Consider the following 20957-nt stretch of genomic DNA (forward strand, 5'->3'; position numbering starts at 1 on the left):
ATGCTTGTCTGGCCAGTCTTTGAATTAAACTAAAAATATTCCTTTTTCCTTTTTGACTGTATTTGTTGACATACGTGCACTTGTTTTTCCACATTGGGTCAATTTCTGCTTTAACCAAGTTTCAGATGGACAAAGTTCACCAAATACCGTACATGTGGTATCGACATCTGCTTTATCTTTTCCTGTCTACTTAAAACTATCTTGCTCGGGTAACAGAAATCGCGCGTGTTTGTCAATAAATGTAGCCAAAGCGAAAAATTATAACGTCTTCAAAAAAAGTTCTTTGTGGCACAGAAAACGTAAAAACTTATTTTAAGTGAATAGTGAAAGTCACGCTACGTGGAATGAGCGAGAAATTAATATGAGTGTGTAAATGGGATCCATTTTATGATAAGTACGCCTGGCCACGAAAGGAAATTGAGACAGGCAGAACGAAGCGAAAAAAAAAACATTTGTTGTCATTTCCAGAGAGATTATTTCTAGTTAAAGTAGAATAAATTTTAACTGTTCATGTTGGGAAAATTTTTTTAAAAATAGGAGGGCAAGAAAGAGTTATTTTTTTCCTCGGGAATATGTTAAAAACGTATTTTTCAGAACACTTACAATCTTATAGTTCTTCTTTTTACTCTCTGAACGTTGTTCAACTCGCCAACGCCATGAACTTGTTTTGCTTGTATCCTTGTGGATTGCGGGAAAAACGAAAAAAATGGGAACCAAAGGATGTGAGATGTGGTGGTTCCGAAAAGTATTGAAAATTACGTGGACTGATAAAGTGAGGAATGAGGAGGCTCTCCGCAGAATCGACGAAGAACCATCATTTGGAAAACACTGACAAGAAAGGACAGGCTGATAAGGACACGTGTTAAGACATCAGCGAATAACTTCCATGGTACTAGGGCGAACTTTAGAAGGCAAAAACTGTAGGGAAAGACAGAGATTACTAAGCATCCAACAAATACTTAGGGTGCAAGCAAGTGCTACCCTGATACTTAAGACGTTGGTGCAAAACAGAAAGAAAGAAAGAAAGAGTGTGTGAGTGAGAGAGAGAGAGAGAGAGAGAGAGAGAGAGAGAGAGAGAGAGAGAGAGAGAGAGAGAGAGAGAGAGGGAGTGGATACAAAGCACGCCAAAACGTATCATCTTGTCATTTGAAGTTGCAAAATTTATCTAGTTACTGTCAATTTCCATTAAGGCTGTGGATAATGCGAGATTCTCCATCGAATCCATCACGAAGGAGTTTGTGGAGGAAAGATCTTGATCAAACAAACAAAAAACAAAAAAAACAAACAAAAACCAAGAGAAATACAAAAAAAGGACTCAAACTCACCATTTTAGAGAAAATAAGTTGGTACGTTACGTCTGAGACAGCGGGTGTGTGCCACGAAACTAAAAGTACAACACTTGCTTTAGACGAAGAAGGCAGCTGCCCATTGGGTTTCGTGCACAACGTAGCTAACGAGAAAGAGAGAGTAACTGTTACAATTCATGAAGTTAGCGAGCTAAGGAGCAATCCAAGCAGCGCACTTTGTATGGGGAAACTTTCTCGACGCTGCGAAACGAACACGAGGCTCGAAAAACGCCACAGTGACTCGGCACGAGTTTTCGCCCTAAGAGGCAGATCGTATTTCAGCTAACAAGCCAGTTCGGCTGCAATTACCCCGTATCGACCCCGCGCCCAGACGTCGCCGGCAGTTGGTTGCGTCCGGATGCCCGCCGCCAACGACACAAAATCCTTAAAGGAGGCGCCGAAGGCAGCGCGAGCATCCCCCAGGGCCGACGGCCGGTCACGGCCAACTGAGGTCGCTGCCAGCGGAATAACTTGTTCCGCCAGTTAATTTAAACATACAACAAAGCCTTAAGAATATCAGCGTTACAGCGGAAGGTCTCGAGCGTTGCTCTCGATACTGCCGGTGAAACTTCACGATTAAAAACTCAAAGCAGCCTGACAAACTCATGGTGTACAGAGCTGTTACAACTCCAGACTCCTGTATGCTTATAAAACATTTAACGTTTGTCGTCATGATGAACTATAGTTAGAACTATAGTTAGATACATATTGAATATTAAGTTGGAGGACGATGTGATCAATACCACGCTTCTCGAGAAAGCTTATCAAGACAGCAATGAGGGAACCATTGCCGCGCATCAACTGAGATGGTTATGACCTGTTCACATGAGTGATACCAGATTTCCCCTCCAAATTCATCATGGTAAACTCTGTTCTGACAATAGACCTCACGGAGCCCTTCTTAAGCGCTTTAAGGAACAGCTGAAACGCTTCCTGAGAACTACTGGTATAAGTACACTGGAGCACCAAAGAAACTGGTATAGGCACGGGTATTCAAATACAGAGATGTGTAAAGAGGCAGAATACGGCCCCGTCTGCTCTCGGTAGCTCAGTGGTGCCGGCACGGTAGCTCAGCATTTTCGGTCAGAGAGCTGGTTGGCCTCTGTAACAAAAAACTGAGTGGAAGGAACAAGAAACGAACGGGTGTCGTGTGACGTCCGCAACGACCAAACACAACGATCAACCACGGACTAAAAAAAAAGTGGTCAGCGCCACAGAATGCCAATTCTAAGGGCCCGGGTTCGATTCCCGGCTGGGTTGGAGATTTTCTCCGCTCAGGGAATGGGTTTTGTGTTGCCCTAATCATCATCATTTCATCCCCATCGATGTGCAAGTCGCCGAAGTGGCGTCAAATGGAAAGACTTGCAGCCGGCGAACGGTCTACCCTAGTCACCCGGCGTTTACATTTATACGGCGCTGCGGTCGGCAGCGCCTAAATAAGACAACAAGTGTCTGGCGCAGTGGCTAGAGCGGTTAACGCTGCTACAATGGCAGATTATCAAGGTTTAAGTGAGTTTGAACGGCGTGTTATAGTCGGCGCACGATTTATGGGACACGGCATCTCCGAGGAAGCGATGAAGTTGGGATTTTCCTGTACGACCATTTCAAGAGTGTACTGTGAAGATCAGAAATCCGGTAAAACGTCAAATCTTCGACATCGCTGCGGCCGGAAAAGGATCCTGCAAGAACGGTACCAACGAAGAATGAAGAGAATCGTTCAACGCAACAGAAGTGCCGCCTTTCCGGAAATTGCATCAGATTTCAATGATGGGCTGTCAACGAGTGTCAGCGTGCGCACCTTTCAACGAAACATCATCGATATGTGATTTCGGAGCAAAGTCCAGCTCGTGTACCCTTGATGACAGCACAACACAAGGCTGTACGCATCCCCTGGGCCCGTCAGCACCGAGACTAGACTGTAGAAAAGTGGATACATGTTGCCTTGTCGGAAAATTATCGTTTGAAATTGTATCGAGTGGATGGACGCGTACGGCTGTGAAGACAACCTCATGAATCCATGGACTTTAGATGTCAGCAGGGGACTCTTTAAGGTGGTGAAGGCTCTGTAATGGCGTGGGGCGTGGCAGTAAGACTGATATGGGACCCCTGATATGTCTACATTCACATGTACATTTATACTCCGCAAGCCACCCAACGGTGTGTGGCAGAGGGCACTTTACGTGCCACTGTCATTGCCTCCCTTTCCTGTTCCAGTCGCGTATGGTTCGCGGGAAGAACGACTGCCGGAAAGCCTCCGCCCACGCTCGAATCTCTCTAATTTTACATTCGTGATCTCCTCGGCCGGTATAAGTAGGGGGAAGAAATACACTCCTGGAAATTGAAATAAGAACACCGTGAATTCATTGTCCCAGGAAGGGGAAACTTTATTGACACATTCCTGGGGTCAGATACATCACATGATCACACTGACAGAACCACAGGCACATAGACACAGGCAACAGAGCATGCACAATTTCGGCACTAGTACAGTGTATATCCACCTTTCGCAGCAATGCAGGCTGCTATTCTCCCATGGAGACGATCGTAGAGCTGCTGGATGTAGTCCTGTCGAACGGCTTGCCATGCCATTTCCACCTGGCGCCTCAGTTGGACCAGCGTTCGTGCTGGACGTGCAGACCGCGTGAGACGACGCTTCATCCAGTCCCAAACATGCTCAATGGGGGACAGATCTGGAGATCTTGCTGGCCAGGGTAGTTGACTTACACCTTCTAGAGCACGTTGGGTGGCACGGGATACATGCGGACGTGCATTGTCCTGTTGGAACAGCAAGTTCCCTTGCCGGTCTAGGAATGGTAGAACGATGGGTTCGATGACGGTTTGGATGTACCGTGCACTATTCAGTGTCCCCTCGACGATTATCAGAGGTGTACGGCCAGTGTAGGAGATCGCTCCCCACACCATGATGCCGGGTGTTGGCCCTGTGTGCCTCGGTCGTATGCAGTCCTGATTACGGCGCTCTCCTGCACGGCGCAAAACACGCATACGACCATCATTGGCACCAAGGCAGAAGCGACTCTCATCGCTGAAGACGACACGTCTCCATTCGTCCCTCCATTCACGCCTGTCGCGACACCACTGTAGGCGGGCTGCACGATGTTGGGGCGTGAGCGGAAGACGGCCTAACGGTGTGCGGGACCGTAGCCCAGCTTCATGGAGACGGTTGCGAATGGTCCTCGCCGATACCCCAGGAGCAACAGTGTCCCTAATTACTGGGAAGTGGCGGTGCGGTCCCTTACGGCACTGCGTAGGATCCTACGGTTTTGGCGTGCATCCGTGCGTCGCTGCGGTCCGGTCCCAGGTCGACGGGCACGTGCACCTTCCGCAGACCACTAATGACAACATCGATGTACTGTGGAGACCTCACGCTCCACGTGTTGAGCAATTCGGCGGTACATCCACCCGGCCTCCCGCATGCCCACTATACGCCCTCGCTCAAAGTCCGTCAACTGCACATACGGTTCACGTCCACGCTGTCGCGGCATGCTACCAGTGTTAAAGACTGCGATGGAGCTCCGTATGCCACGGCAAACTGGCTGACACTGACGGCGGCGGTGCACAAATGCTGCGCAGCTAGCGCCATTCGACGGCCAACACCGCGGTTCCTGGTGTGTCCGCTGTGCCGTGCGTGTGATCATTGCTTGTACAGCCCTCTCGCAGTGTCCGGAGCAAGTATGGTGGGTCTGACACACCGGTGTCAATTTGTTCTTTTTTCCATTTCCAGGAGTGTATATTCGATACCTCATGCAAAAACGCAGCCTCTCGAAACCTGGACAGCAAGCTACACCGCGATGCAGAGCGCCTTTCTTGCAGAGTTCAGATACGACTCTGATAGGTGACACGTACGTAAGCATCCTGTCTGAACACCTGCATACATTCATGTCCATTGTGCATTATGGCGGACTTGGGCAATTCCAGCACGACAATACGACACCCCACACATCCAGAGTTGCTACAGAGGGGCTCCAGGAACACTCTTTTGAGTTTCAATGCTTACGTTGGTCACCAAACTTCCAAGTAGAGAAGGACAAGAAACTGCCATTTCTAGATGTGCTGGTCACAAGGGACGGCGAAAACCTGGAACACAGCGTGTATCGAAAACCGACACACACGGACCGATACCTGCACAAACTGTCAAACCACCACCCGAACCAGAAAAGAGGCATGATTAGTACGCTCGTAACGAGAGCAGGACGAATATGTGAGCCTCAACACCTCAAACGAGAAATGCAACACCTGGAAACTGTCCTGAGGAGCAATGGTTACTCCAAAAATTATATTAGAAGTGTAACAGAGCCTAACACTCGGCGAAGTAAGGAACCAGAAAAAGAAATGTCGGGTACGGCCTTTCTGCCATACATTCCAAGAGTGACGGACAGAATCGGCCGTATATTGCGCAAACATGGCGTAAAGACGATTTTCAAACCGACAAGGAAGATCAAAGAGTGTCTTAGATCGGCGAAGGAGAAATGAGACCCACATGCAATGTCGGGAATATACCGTGTACTATGTACATGCGGAAAAGTTTATGTCGGAATGACTGGACGATCCATCAACACCAGGATCAAAGAGCATAAGCGACATTGCAGGTTGGGGCAGGTGGAGAAATCGGCCGTGGCAGAGCACGCACTGAATGAGACCGACCACGTAATAAAATTCGCTGACACGGAAGTTCTGCATGTAGAGAAGCACTATCACACGCGCTTGTCCAGAGAAGCTGTAGAAATACAAAAACACGCTAACAGTTTGAACAAGAAAGAGGAAAGCCTTAAGGTCAACGGATCCTGCCTTCCCGTACTGCAGCGAAAGACCGTTGCAGGTAGCAAGAGGAGAACCGCACCGGTGAAGCCCTCGGACGTTGGCGCGCCAGGTACATATAGTCTGCGGCCGCGAGCTCGGCTCCAGTTCACCACCGGTAATGGAGGGTGAAGCTTTGACAATGCCAGCCACTCGTGCTGGCGAAACGTCAGAAAAATCATTAGATGAACGTCGGCCGAAGAACCCGAGACAGAAACCAATAGGCAGTTTGTCAAACTTCCAAGATGTAAACATTATTGAACATATCTGGTATGCCTGGCAATGTACTGTTCAGATGTGATCTCCACTCCGTCGTTCTCCTACTGATTTGTGGACAGCCCTGCAGCATTCATCGTGTCAATTACCTCCAGCACTACCTTAGACATTAGACGAGTCCATGTCACGTCGTGTTGCGGCACTTCTGCGTGCCCTCGGGGGCCCTACACGATATGAGGCATGTGTACCAGTTTATTTGGTTCTTCATTGTATAAGTATGGGAACAATAGAGTATGGACCGGTTACTGTGGAGGAACATTATATACACCGCGGTCAACTTATTTGAAAGATAACGTTGCTGACATGAAGAGGTCAAGGGACAAGCACGGAAGTTGCGTCAACTACAGCGCCGGCCTCCTCCAACCCCTCAGTGTGATTTGTGTGGATGTATGTTTTACGCCAGGATCGACATGTTTAGTCATTGGAAACACACGCATAAGTTGACTTGAAATGCTCGCTCTACGCAGGAAGAAGTTGTGCATATTCGGAATCGAGTGGCAGCCGAAGATGAGGACGAGGACGACGACAACGACAGGGTGTTTAAAAGAAGTATTCTTTATTCTGTGGCGTGGTAGTCTGGACCAAAAGAAGACAAAGCGTTCATAAAAACAATACATACCTTACGAGTTATGAGCGTTATTCTTCTTCGTTACTGTGGAACACATCTCTTCTCTGGCAAAGTTTTTTTGCTGTTACGAGTGACCTACAGAATGCAGTGAACAAGTGATTGACTGGTTCATTTGGGGGAGGGGACAAAACAGCGAGGTGATCCGTCCCATCGGATTAGAGGAGGATGGGGAAGAAAGTCGGCCGTGCCCTTTCAAAGGAACCATCTCGGGATCAGCCTGAAACGATTTCGGGAAATCACGGAAAACCTAAATCAGGTTACCCGGACGCCGGTTCGAGCCGTCGTCCTTCCGACTACGAATCCAGTGTGCTGAGCACTGCGTCACCTCGCTCGCTGTTGAACACATGAGGATACATTTCTCTGTTGTTCCCGTAGCGTTGTAAACTTCAATGGCGCGAGCATTCGGATGCGCAGGACGAGAACTCTGTCCGCAACATCTCCTGCAGCTCAGGTCACGTGATTTTGGGACAGCGTACATTAAAGCATTTTTAATGTTGTTACTTAGCTGCTGCAGACAGATTAATTTAGGAAATACCGAGAAACTTGGTATAAGCGTTTTTCTGTCATCTTAACAACTTAGAATCAGAAATTGAGATTGGTTTAAGGGAGTGAAGAGTAATGGTATTATACTTTTTTTGCCATAGTACCATAGCTCAAATATCAATTTATTTACCTTGTTTTCGGTAACGTGATAAGTAGTAACAGCCACCAATATTTTATTACGTGTCGTGTTACCTCTGTTCTAATTAATTACATTATAATGATACTATAGACGGCGCCGAAGTGACACGAAAAAACAACTTATTTGGAATTATGAAATTGTTACGGTAAGTAAGGTAAGAGATTTGCACCATCTGCTTGTCCACTATTATTTTCAATTTTTCTTCATTTACCCTTCTGCTTATTATACAAAAGTAAAATACCCATAACAGTTTTTCGCCATCTTATCACAAAAGTAAAACCACACACTATGCACATAAACGTTCGAATTTTGGAGTAATAAAACAAACGTCAGCGTATAATATATTTTTTTTACTTTTTCTACTGCCTGATCCATATTGTCTAATCTGTTCTGCAATGACACTATAGGTAAGCTTCCTCATGCAGAAGTCGTTAGATACTCACAAGGGTTAATCAGATTGTCATGTATAAATTTTATCGGGATATGAACATAGAACTGATGTGTATACCCTGATTGGCACACTAGAAAATTTACGTAGCACTTGTATTATCGGAAACACATGGCCATAAAATCTCTCTATAATACCGCGTGTCGATATTTTTCAGTGGTTCATATCAATAGGACAATTACAGCTCTATATTTGGTGTCCTTCCATAGACGTCTCTTTACATCCGTAGCAACGACAATACTGCATCATAGTTGTTACTAAAACTCAAACAAGCAGAAACGGCTATGAAACAAGGCGAATACGTTTCGATATTACCTCAAATTGTAGACAAGCAGCGTCGTCCCAAAGTCACGTGACAAGCCTGGTTTGATGTTGAGAACATGCGCAGTAGGCTATTCTTACTTATTATGTATTGTATATTCTATCGTTATTATTCATGGGAAAAGCACGCAATCTGGGTGTGTTCATTACATACATTACTTCCAATCGAATCAGTTAGTGTTTTGATGGTTGCTATAAAAGACGGGTGAGTTATTGTGCAACTTGTGCCCTGCGTATTGGATATTTTTCAGCATAGAAGACATGGTCTAGACAGATCGTAACAGAAGACCATATCCACCATTTCTCATGAGGAATAATAGGCCGCCTTTACCCTGGTAAGTGCAAAGATAAAATTACAATGTAAAAGGATTTCCCAAACTTATCAAAACACGAACTGTTTCCATTAGAACTAACGTAGTGCTAGACTTACACAGAAAGTGTAAGTGATGTTTAGTGTATGCTGTGTTCATGAACAATAACAGGGAAATGTATCGTTTGTTTACTACTTTCTGTAGGTCATTTGTAACAGCAAAGAGCTTCCACTGGGAGAGATATGTATCACAGTAGCGAAGAGAACATGCGTTCATAGCTCTTAAAGCATGCATTTTAGAGCCCATGTTTGCTGAATATTTTGTCTCATACTGGTCCATATTATCACCTGTAAAAGTATGGAATACTTTTTTAACACCTTGTATAACGGATATTTGACGGAGGAGGTGGTAGTACATACCAATTCGAATAAAATGTTCCACATAACTTGTGTCCATCTCAGGAGGTGGTAGTACATACCAATTCGAATAAAATATTCCACATAACGTGTGTCCCGATTTTATTGTTTCTAGAGGTATAGATCATTACAGAGATGAGTTTTCATGTATCGGACATGTATCGTATTAATATTCCAGTTGCTACGATTTCTTTTGTCTATTTCCATTTTTGTTTTGAAGATTATGTTGTGAAGCTGTACCTGAATTTATATAAATTCAAGAATGCTATTTTGTAAATCAGATGATTAGACCTGTTGTGTTACCGCATTGTCTTACAGGACTCCGTCATCTTGACTTTCTAGTCATCAGGTGACACACTATCTAAAACTAACATTTTCCACAAAATGGATCAGCATAAATGCTTACTTTTATGGCCCACCAAGATCCTCTGACCTTACCCGCTTAGATTCTTGCTTGTGGGGATGACTGAAACGTGAACCCTGCAAAGAAAAAGTAAACACGAGAGACGAATTGTTCGTGCGAATTCTCAATTTCGTTGCCTTCAGAAGAGCTACTCTTAGTGTTGTCAAGAAAATTCGATGCATTGATATCATAGGAGGAATTTATGAAAATCGACTTTGAACTTTATCATTTGCATTTCCTTAGCACCTTGTTTGGGTTACATTCTAACACTCGTAACTCCGAAACCAATAAAAATCTGACACATGTATTTATATAAGATTAACTGAATTCTTCCTCGGAGTTAGACAGAATATGATGATGATATTGAAAAGGAATCACTGTCGTGACGTTCTGCGAATATTATGAATTTATTCGATGACCAACCTGATTTGGGTTCTCAACCCATCGTCGAGTGACAACTGAATGTTGCAACCTCAGCTTGGACTATCTATGGTCAAACAACCCCCCGGCAGGAATATCTTTGGAGTGAGCATAGCAGACTGTGCATGTCGCCAACATCACACCGAAATAATCACGTGACACTCGTATGACGCTGTTGTTCAAATTTTACGGTAAGGCCGAAACTTTAATATCACACGTATTTGCCCTGTTGTCACATATTTGTTTAGTAATAACAGGGATGCAGAATTGATGCTGCCGCGGATCCAAATCGAAATTTGTCAAAGGATGAAAGGTTACTTTTCAGAGGCAAGTACTACGAGCTCTGATTACAGTTAACAGTAGTTATAGTTATATTTACGTGTAATTACATTTGCCAGCAATTATAGTTCCTAGTAAGAGGCACTTTACATGTTGATTAATGCCGAGACACAGTGAGTAAAAGTTACGTTGTGGAACACTCTTGTATTTATCGTAATTTAATTACCGTACGCGTACCTTGTAAACACAAAAATACTTGTAAATTTGTCTGTTACTTGACACACGCTTTCTTAATTCTCGTGGCAGTTTTAGTTTTTATAACTAAAAGTAAGTTGGAAAGCGCATTGTATATGGTACAAATGTAAACATCAGATTCCGCTACGGAACAGTCAGTTACCGCGACCTTTATTTCGTAGAAGCCGTCGTTAACTTCGTCAACTCAAAACCTCTCACCCTCCAGCAAAACGAAGACAATTACGCCACGGACCAGACTGTCAGCGTTAACCTGCTCATAAAATTTATGTACGAGTATCATTCATAATTCAGGTTTACAAATCACTGTGTTTATTTCACAGTAGTAATAAAGTTTAAATACCACCATGACTCATTATATGAGAATAATTTTGGGTTTCTCTCAATGATAAACATGGACTAAGAATAAATGGCTCCAGAAAGTAAAAACTGAAGAAATTATTTCCCAAAAATACATCAAAATGTGATAAATCCACAATTTTCTGCATTTCGTGCCTCCAGAGTCTATGTTTTTCGGGATACATCCAAATTGGCGTACCAGAAATCCATTTCGCAATGCCACACATGAAACTGATTATGTAGTAATAATCATAACTGATACTGTACGTGGGGTGCAGCTGGGTACCTTGACAAAAACCACATAGACACGTTTCTGCATCTTATACGTTTGGAAGTATCTCTCGTTGTGTTGACCCTCAGACAAGATATTTTCAGTCCCTGCTTCCTCTTCGAATTATCATCTGCAGTGATGTACCTGACAAGAATAGTATACTTATTCTATAAAAGGGAGATGTAAGAAGTTTGTGTGCTGACGTCTCTCTTTCAGAATTTTGCAAATCTTATACTCACTTGTCAGTTCATTTACGCCTTGTTCTTGCTGAACTGTGAATTCCATAACCACAACACAAGACACAAACATAACTTTTATGTAGACTTTACCTGCTGCAAACGTATTCAACTATCCGCCATGTAACACAAAGCAAGAAACTGAAATTCCGAAGCAGTTCAAAAGAAAATTAAATTCATACCTCCTTGTGCAAATTATCTAAGTATCTGGATTCAAGTACAAAAAATTGCTATTCGCTACATGGCACGTGAGAATGTCCAAGTTATAATGTATTGGAAATATACTTCCGTTGCTGTACACGAGGGTTACTACTTCCTTTCTAAAATACCATTGTATTCTTGTAAATATGGCGCTACCAGAATGTGATAATCGGTACTATGTAATACGGATGAGGAAGCGGTAGATTTTTGTTGCTGAGACTAGTGGTTTCCCTGCAAATTTCTTAAATTATATATAGCTGCCATAACGTAAAACAATAATAAGCAGTACAGTGATAGTTTATTGTCAGCAGATTTTTAAGAATTATCTTGTTTTGTTAATGTACACTTTCACTTGTTCCATATCTCTGACGTTTGTCCACTGGACGTGGATTCTATGAAACAAGGTGAACCAAAACTGAATGCCATTATGTATTTTGTGCAACCGGAGCTAACACTTCATTATTCCACATTCCTACAGTTGCAGAACACTCCAAATTATTTCTTTAAATCGTGAAAGAATTAATCACCCTTTACTACGTCAGGAAAACATTGAACTACAGGACACTTAACGTTGGTAGTACATTACTTCACAAACAGTGTAGTCGTACCGAACATGTTTACAGAGTATACAAATTTCCCTGACTGAGCACAACTTATTGCTGGGAAAACCGCTTATCGAACACGTGATTAGATTGGTAAATACGCTATGACAACGGTACCTTATTACTGAGCTGTCGGTCATTAATTCATATGGCATCGCTGAAACTCTGTAATATTTGTATGGCGTTCCCGCTGGTCATCTGTGGTATTGCTTGAATATAAGTAGAACGTGATACATGAATAAAGCTGCAGTTTCAGCAAAACGATCGAATATAACACCACCTCCTCAACGTTGCACATTTTGCCTTGAAAGTTACACCAACACAAACCTTTCGTAAAAGATTTGGCATTCAAAACAGTCTGCTCGTGCACAGAGAAATGTATAAATTTCAGCAGGTATCTCTTAGGATGAGTAACAGGCCTTATAAACTCAGAACTGACGGGCATGCTTGCAAAGAATTATCAGTATTGTCGGGACTCCCAGGCGCTAATTCTAGCAGTACCTCTGAAACGTGACGATATTGCCATCGAAGAGGTGCGAAGTTTTTGTGCCAGTGCATACTAAAAAACATTTGACACATTCAGTGGCGTTTACTTCGTAGGGAGATTCCACAGTATTTTGACTGTATATGTATTCCATCCTGCAGTGCCTGTGTAGTTAAGAAGACCGATGGATTGCAATAACATATTTATCCGCCGATAACAAGCAGCGACTTTTAAAAGTGTACCCCCCCCCCCCCTCCCCTCTACGGGAATTACGTAATGTGTGTACAGGCACAGCTTGTGACACAGGAACGACGATTTATGAAGGTTTAGGTCGAGCCGTGAGTTATGTACGAAAAGCCAAGGCGGTTAAGGTGACTAAGCGAGAAATATGGGTTCGAGTCCCGATCCATCACAAATTTTCATTGTCGTCATTCTTTATACAGTTGATTGTTGTTCGCATTTGAAACAGCGAATACAGTTCATGAATACCTATTTGCCATGTTCACAACCGTATGGTATTTTCCATGTTGATAATCCGTCAAAACAGCACAACAGTGTCATCAGCAATGTGTTATTTGAAAACTAAATAGTGTCCTAGTACATTAAGGCGGAGATGTACATATCTCACTAGGGCTTGATGATTATAAGAGCATGAAACTGGTAAACATGCTTTGACAACATTATCGTTAAAATTAATGTCTCGAATGTTACGACGGATGATCCCACTGAAACCACGCAGTGTTCAGATAGAACAATTGAGCCTCAACTTCAGTATTTAATGTCACCTCTCGAAGATAGCAAGCAGGAGCTCTGTCGAAGCATTGCATTGCTTCGGCCGAATATATAACAAAAATTCGGGCAGCGAAACTAACATTTAGATTTTAAGAGGCCCGAGAAGCGGCTGTTAGGTACCGACAATGCAGAATTCCTGATTTCAAGAGTCTCCTCGTACATTTAGACAGAAACGTATGAATTTCGGCTATTCCTTAAAGGAACACGATGTGCCATTTGCTGCGGCATGGAAAATTACAGAGCTGAAATGTTTGCCAGAACCTATCTGTTGCTGTCAGTTTCTCATCTGCAAGTCAATACTCGCTTGCTATTATTCTGTTAGAGGGTATCTAAATAGGATTATATCCATAAAAGTAATGAGACATTTGTGGAAGTAGCAAATATGTAAAACTTCGTTTATGGACAATATTGCAGCAAGAAAAATCCGTTTTGTGTATAAGCGAAGAAAAATAGTAGCATTATTATTACGGAGGTGTTATGGCGTTACTTTCTCGTGTTTCCGTTAAAAAATCTTAATATTTCGCAGGATTAATTGACCATAATTTCTACCGTTGACCGAAGGATGAACTGTCGACGGGATGGTGTCCAGAGGCTGTACATCGACTGAAGATGATAACCATTCAGTCGCTTTCAGCGACACTATTAGGCGAAAAGTCCTCAATTTCAGCACCCAACAGAGTCTGTTGAACATGGGAATTAAGTGTTCCGAAGAAACGTTGCGTAGTTATGGCGCGACTATATGACACGAAGCCGCACAGCATCGTTAATACTTCAAACGCCACGGAAACGTATAAGAACGCAACACAGTTGTCAATGAAACAGCACTCCAAAGTTAAATAGTCTTCTCTTGAATGGTAACATGAAAACTGTAAATGTCGGTGGCTAGTTATCGGAGCGCAACAATATGGTACAGTCTGCTTGAAGACGAAAATATAAAATGAAGGAAGAAGTGCTTGACAACACCCGTTTCAGTAAAATAACAGTGTATGGAAACCGCATCGATGAATTTTACGTGCTATAGCTACATACCGCTGTCAGTTACTTAACTGTAGTCATCACTCGGGAAAATGTATTTGCAGCACACCTAATTTTGCTAGAATTTTGGCTAAAATGAACCAAGAGTTTTACAACAGCTGGCCCTGCCCAGATGGAATAGAAGGAAATAAATTTAAAAAATCGCAAATGCGGCTAAGTGATAACACAAAACTAAAACATTAACCCTAACGGTCTCATTAACGTACAGCTCACGTAAAAGGCTAGCAGTTGACATAGCAGTAGTATTTCAGAATTGAACAGTCTTTTTTGGATAGAGTCAGAAACTTATTAATTTAAGTAAATGACTATAGTAATAGAAAATACGGTACAGTTAGCTGCGGCTCTGTGCTAAAAAGACGAACATGAATTGTTTGTACCCTATTCGTTTCAGTAAACTTTATCTGTGTATAAAACCTCAACAAAGGGTTTTATAGTCAAAAGCTATACGCTACTGCCAATTACTTTGCCGTATCTTAATCAGCCGAGAAGTCCATTGTTGCAATTCAATTTCTCTAAGACTTTGGGGGAAAAGAACTCAGAGATCCACAATGGACTCATCCCTTCCAGATGGGCGGTGAATTGAATAAATAAATACAAGAGTTTGCAGTTGTTATGTTAGATGCGGCTACATAACACCGTACGAATTAATAATGTTCTTGCTGAAGTCCTCCGGCATTTCTTCGTGCTGTGACGTCGAAAAATTTTACTTTCATAATTGGCAGAAGAAAGAATGATTAGCTTTTAATGTTCTGTAGTCTGTGAGATTGTTGAAACTTATCGCCGTGCTTGAAGGCAATTACAGCAAAGTTTCGCAGACGGTATTGGATTTAATGTTCAAGAGCGTCATCAGTATTTAGTGCGTGTGGAAATATTATAAAAATATCACTTTGCTGCCGTTGGCGAACTGTTGTTTCAAATCTGACAGCCTTCGCGTGCATTATGAGAGGGGTATAGAGATGTCACTGGCTGATCGCGGAAACATAGAGGAAACGTTATGCCGGGTGCAATACTTAATGTACACGAGAAAGAGGTAAAGGAAGGGTACGCGTCTAGGTTATCGCTTACGAAAGCATGAAACTGATAAACGCAGTCTGACCACACTTTAAATAAAGGTAAGTTCTGGAGGGTTTTTGACGTTTCGACGGAACTGCGAATATTGAATTTCAGTACTCAGCTTCATCATCTGAAGATGTCATAGCAAGTGCTCCACCTGAACATATTGTTTCAATGAGACTATAATGTGATACCAATCAATACAGCCTCGCTAAAATATTCTAACAGTTTCCGGCAAGCAGTAGTCTTCTCGTGGCTGGAGGCAAAAATATGAAAATTTCATTTGGGTATACCATTTACGAACACTGAAAAACAGTAAGAATTGTTCGAGAACGCTCAGTCGTGGAAATAAGTTGTGTAAAGAAACACAACGTTGAAATGTACAGTCAGAAGCCATACGTTGTTCGCTGCGGTTACATTGCCACAGAGTGTGGTTAAATAAAATTAGAACAGTCAATATAATAATTTGTAGAAGAAGCCTTTATTTACAGAACATAAATAAATATGTGTTTACGAACAACTGATCTTCAGCTTCAGCGCCCAACATGATCTGCTGAAGATTTGGAACAATATACTCGCCGAAAGAGTGCGTAGTTTCAGCAGGCTATTTAATACAAACCTGCACAAATCTCCCTAACATTTAAAAAGTCAGGAATACGTCTTAACAATGTTCAGAAAAACAGCACATCAAATTGAAGGGTCTTCTCGCAGATGGAGGTAGAAATTTATAATTTTCATTGGGGCATGGAGCATATGAATTCTTGAAACAGAGCAGGAATTATCTGAAAATATCCGATCTTGTAAACAAGCGGTGTACAGAATGTTAATTTAAAATGTAGAGCAGGAAACTATATGTTGCAGTATGTTATGTTCGATGACAGATAAATAATTTTGAACCAATACACATATTGATAACTGCAATGGAGACGGCTTTTCCTACTGAAATGATGATGTTATTCATTTATAAACAATATTCCAGGAATAAAAAGGACTTTTGTTTATGAATGACAGATATCGTAATATTCACAGTTTCATTTTATCGTCATATTGTAACCGTCGTACCCGTTTAGGCACTTACGTCTTCAATATGGCGACGCATGTCGTGAACGTTTTGTTTACCAAATGCTGCTTATGACATAAGGAATCTGTAGATGGTAAACTCCGTTGACGATTCTTGTCATATTGTGCGGTTGCTTTCAAAATAAAAATTAGAGCGTTATAAGGGTGCCACTTTTTTCCATTCACAGAAACGGCTCCTCAAATTGAACAAATTTCTCGCGAATGGTGACAGAAATATACAAATATCATTGAGGCGTGACATTAATGAAAACGTGAAATACAGTAAGAATGTTTTGGGAACTCTTTTTCGTGTAATTATGCGATGTATAAAATCTCAACGTTGAAATGTGCAGTCATAATCTATACACTGCTGAATGCTGCTATGTTAGAGAGCGACTAAATGCTATTACACCTATAAAATAATATCTTTCTTGGAGTAAAGTTTTTCCGCAGAAACTAAATAAATATTCCTTTGTAAACAAAAATGCAGCAGAAAACGGGGCTTTATTTATAACTGAATGAATATACGCTTCCTTTTATTTTACAGACAGTCGCTGAACGTGATAAAAATCGTAAACGGTTACGCACATACATTCGTCAACTTCGACATGGCAACCCATGTTGTGAACGCTTTGTTTACCAAAGTCCGCCAATGGTATATAGTTCATAAATATGGCTAATGTATACCTGTAAACGATGGCGACTGTTATCATATTATATGATTGCGCCTAAGATAAAAGTTTATATAATGCGTCAGTCACTCTTCTCCATGGCAAGGAAAGCCTTTATTTCATAAATATAATAATATTAGTACAGCTGAGGTCCTCAATCGTTACTTTATTTGGTGTCGCCAAAAACTCGCAATTTTTCCTCAGAGTAACTGCATATTATCTTCCAGTATAGTCCTGATGAGATCATCAGGGCGCTATTGAAGATAAATAGCAGATTCTCAGTTGGGCTGTTAGGAAGTTCCAACGACGCCATTAAGCCTAAAAGCAGCGAGATTTACCGATATTTACTTGGTCGGAAAAGTGTAAAATAGCACATACTGGCATTGGCAATGCGTATTTCAAAACTGTATATCCTCCCTGTGCGTTACAATGGTGTATAGTTTTTGCAGCCTAATTACGAGACAGACGGTGGGTTGTGCTGGGGCACGGCGCCTGCATGACACGTGAAACACACAAGTATTGAATGGTGTGTGAGTCTGGCTGTACCTTTATCGAGTTCGGCGAGCATGCGAGGCGAACGTGTTGCAGTCCGGGCGGCGGCTACATTCCACAAGTTGGCGAGCTGGCGGCACCTGCGTCCGGGCCGTGGCCGGCTGTCGGGGGCGGCAGCGGTGTCGCATGTCGGCGGGGGCAGCAGAACGCAGTGGCAGGCGGCAAGCAGCTGCAGGTGGAGGCAGAGTCGGCGAGGGCAGCGGTCAGCGGCCACTGACAGACGGGGCAGATGCAGTCGCAGGTGTCGCCGGCACGGCGCGCGGGTCCCGACTACCCGCGGCGCCGCCGAGCTGCCCCCACCACCGCCTCCGGCGCCTCCTCCCCCCTCCCCCTCCTCTCCCCACCAACCCGGCGTCGCCAGAACCCTCCCAGCGCACGGCACTGCGCCGTCGCCACCCTTGCGGCCGACGCGGGCCGTCTACGGACGGTCCTATATTACTGACATGTCTCACGGTCTCTTCCTATGTGACATCGCTAAGGAGGTCTCAGGGTTCCATCCAATCTGGTGTGTTTTAAATTTCGCGCTTAAGAAATCGCTCACGCAGGACAATCACACAAACATACCGTCCTTTGATCATCGCACAGAGTCCCGTATGAAGAACTTAGTGATAAGCATCCCTGGGGCAGAGAAACAACTGGAACAGTTGAAAACAAATACGATGAGTCATCAAAAAGCGATGGGAATTTTTTAATTTCGCAGGCTCCCCGATGTTATTCAATCGTTATATTGAGCAAGCACAAAAGGAAACAAAAGGAAAATTCGGATTTGGAATTAAAATCCATGGAGAAGAAATAAAAACTTTGAGGTTCGCCGATGACTTTGTAATTCTGTCACAGGCAGCAAAGCACCTGGAAGAGCAGCTGAACGGAATGGACAATGTCTTGAAAGGAGGATACAAGATTAACATCAACAAAAGCAAAACGAGAATAATGGAATGTAGAAGAATTAAATCGGGTGATGCTGCGGGAATTAGATTAGGAAATGAGACGCTTAAAGTAGTAAAGGAGTTTTTCTATTTGGGGAGCAAAATAACTGATGATGGTCGAAGTAGGGAGGATATAAAACGTAGACTCGCAATGGCAAGGAAAGAGTTTCTGAAGAAGAGAAATTTGTTAACATCGAGTATTGATTTAAGTGTCAGGAAATCGTTTCTCAAAGTGTTTGTGTGGAGCGTAGCCATGTATGGAAGTGAAACATGGACGATAAATAGTTTAGACAGTAAGAGACTAGAAGCTTTTGAAATGTGGTGCTAGAGAAGAATGCTGAAGATTACATAGATAGATCACATAACTAATGAGGAGGCATTGAATAGAATTGGGTAGAAGAGGAATTTGTGGCACAACTTGACTAGAAGTTGGGATCGGTTGGTAGTACATGTTCTGAGGCATCAAGCGATCACCAATTTAGTACTGGAGGGTAAAAATCGTAAGACCAAGAGATGAATACACTAAGCAGATTAAGAAGGATGTAGGCTGCAGTAGGTACTGGGAGATGAAGTAGCTTGCACAGGATAGGGTAGCATGGAGAGATGCATCAAACCAGTCTCAGGACTGAAGACCACAACAACAACAACAACAACAAAAAGCGACGGGAATTTTTTAATTTCGCACGCTTTATACTTCCGATATTCAATTTTTATTTCTTGTTGGTACACATGCTCCTTTTGCATGTTTGCATTTTCAGCTGTTTTGTATATTTGTTTTACTGTCGACAGCCGAAAAGGCTATACGTGTTTTCGGGTGCACGGCCAATTTTTATTTTCCCAAAAGATGGATCAAACAATCTGTGTTAAATTTTGCTTGCAAAATGGAATCATCCCGTTGGAGGTTCGAGTCCTCCCTCGGGCATGGGTGTGTGTTTACTATTAAAAACAGTCTTGATCACAACTTATTTATTACGGTGACCGGTTTCGACCACTACTGTGGTCATCTTCAGATCAATGAGTAAGAACCTTCTGCTGGAGAATCACTACTAGTAATAAATAAATTGTGATCAAGACTGTTTTTAATAGTAAATATTTGTAACACATTTGTCACTGTCATTCCCATAATGTATTCAAAAGTTATTAAATGGGTGTGTGTGTGTGTGTTTGTTCTTAGCATAGGTTAGTTTCAGTTAGTTTAATTAGTCTGTAATTCTAGAGACCGATCACCTCTCCAGTTTGGTCCCTAAAGAACTCACACACATTTGAACATTTGCAGAATGGACTAAAATGCAGCGCTGCAGTCGAAATGATGACTGTGGCTTTTGGCGAATCTGCTATGAGTAAGCCAACAGTTTACAAGTGCTATGAACGTTTCGAAGAGATTCGAGAAGACGTTGAAGATGAAGTCCGTGCTAGGGCATCCAGGCCCTAGCACATCTCTTACTGACGACTGTGTGGAAGAAATAAAGAAAATGGTCGAATCACAATCAGAGAGGTTACTGATGATGGCATATTGTTTGGCTCATGCCAAGCAATTTTTTCGGATGTTTTGGGGCATGAAACGCGTAACAGAGGATCTTGTTCCGAAATTGTTGTAATTTCGACCAAAAACCTCGTCGCGGAGAGACCGTCCAGCAATTGCTGAGTGCAATCGACAGTGATCTAGACCTGCTAGAGAAGGTTTTAACAAGTGAGGGGAACATGGGTATACGGATATGATGTCGAAACTAAGGCCCAATCGTCGCAATGGAAACTGTCTCAGGAGACAACACTGAAAAAAAAGTACAAGTTCAATCACATGTGAAGGTTATTCTCACTATTTTCTTAGATTAAAATGGGATAAAGAATTATAATTTCCTGCCTTGTCGTCGTACTGTCAATAAGGCATACTCGCCGTTTGTATGAAGCAGTTCGATGAAAGCAACCAGAGCTGCGGCAAAACCGCTGGCGGAAATTGCATCACGATAATGCTCCCGCCTACACTTCGATGTTTGTTCGAAATTTTTTCGCGAAAAACAAAACCGTTGTGTGACCTCGGTCACCATACTCGTCGGACAAGGTCCCCTGACACTTCTTTCTATTCCCGAGGCTGAAGAGAACCATGAAAGACACCGTTTTGCGACCATCTACAAGTAGCAA

General features: G+C 42.7%; 1 protein-coding gene across 3 annotated transcripts in view; it reads right to left on the reverse strand.

Moving 5' to 3' along the window:
- Positions 1–18164, reverse strand: part of LOC126282166 (eye-specific diacylglycerol kinase) — a 1350273-nt gene extending 1332109 nt beyond the window's left edge. For 2 of the 3 annotated variants that reach the window (XM_049981690.1, XM_049981689.1), the window contains exon 1: positions 17887–18162. The gene's annotated coding sequence lies outside the window, so the exon portion shown is untranslated. Of the gene's footprint in view, positions 1–17886 lie in introns of all 3 variants that reach the window. The other variant, XM_049981691.1, reaches the window with a different exon arrangement.
- Between the last annotated feature and the right edge of the window lie 2793 nt (positions 18165–20957).

Source organism: Schistocerca gregaria, chromosome 7 (assembly GCF_023897955.1).
Source record: "Schistocerca gregaria isolate iqSchGreg1 chromosome 7, iqSchGreg1.2, whole genome shotgun sequence".
NCBI classification, from domain to species: domain Eukaryota; kingdom Metazoa; phylum Arthropoda; class Insecta; order Orthoptera; family Acrididae; genus Schistocerca; species Schistocerca gregaria.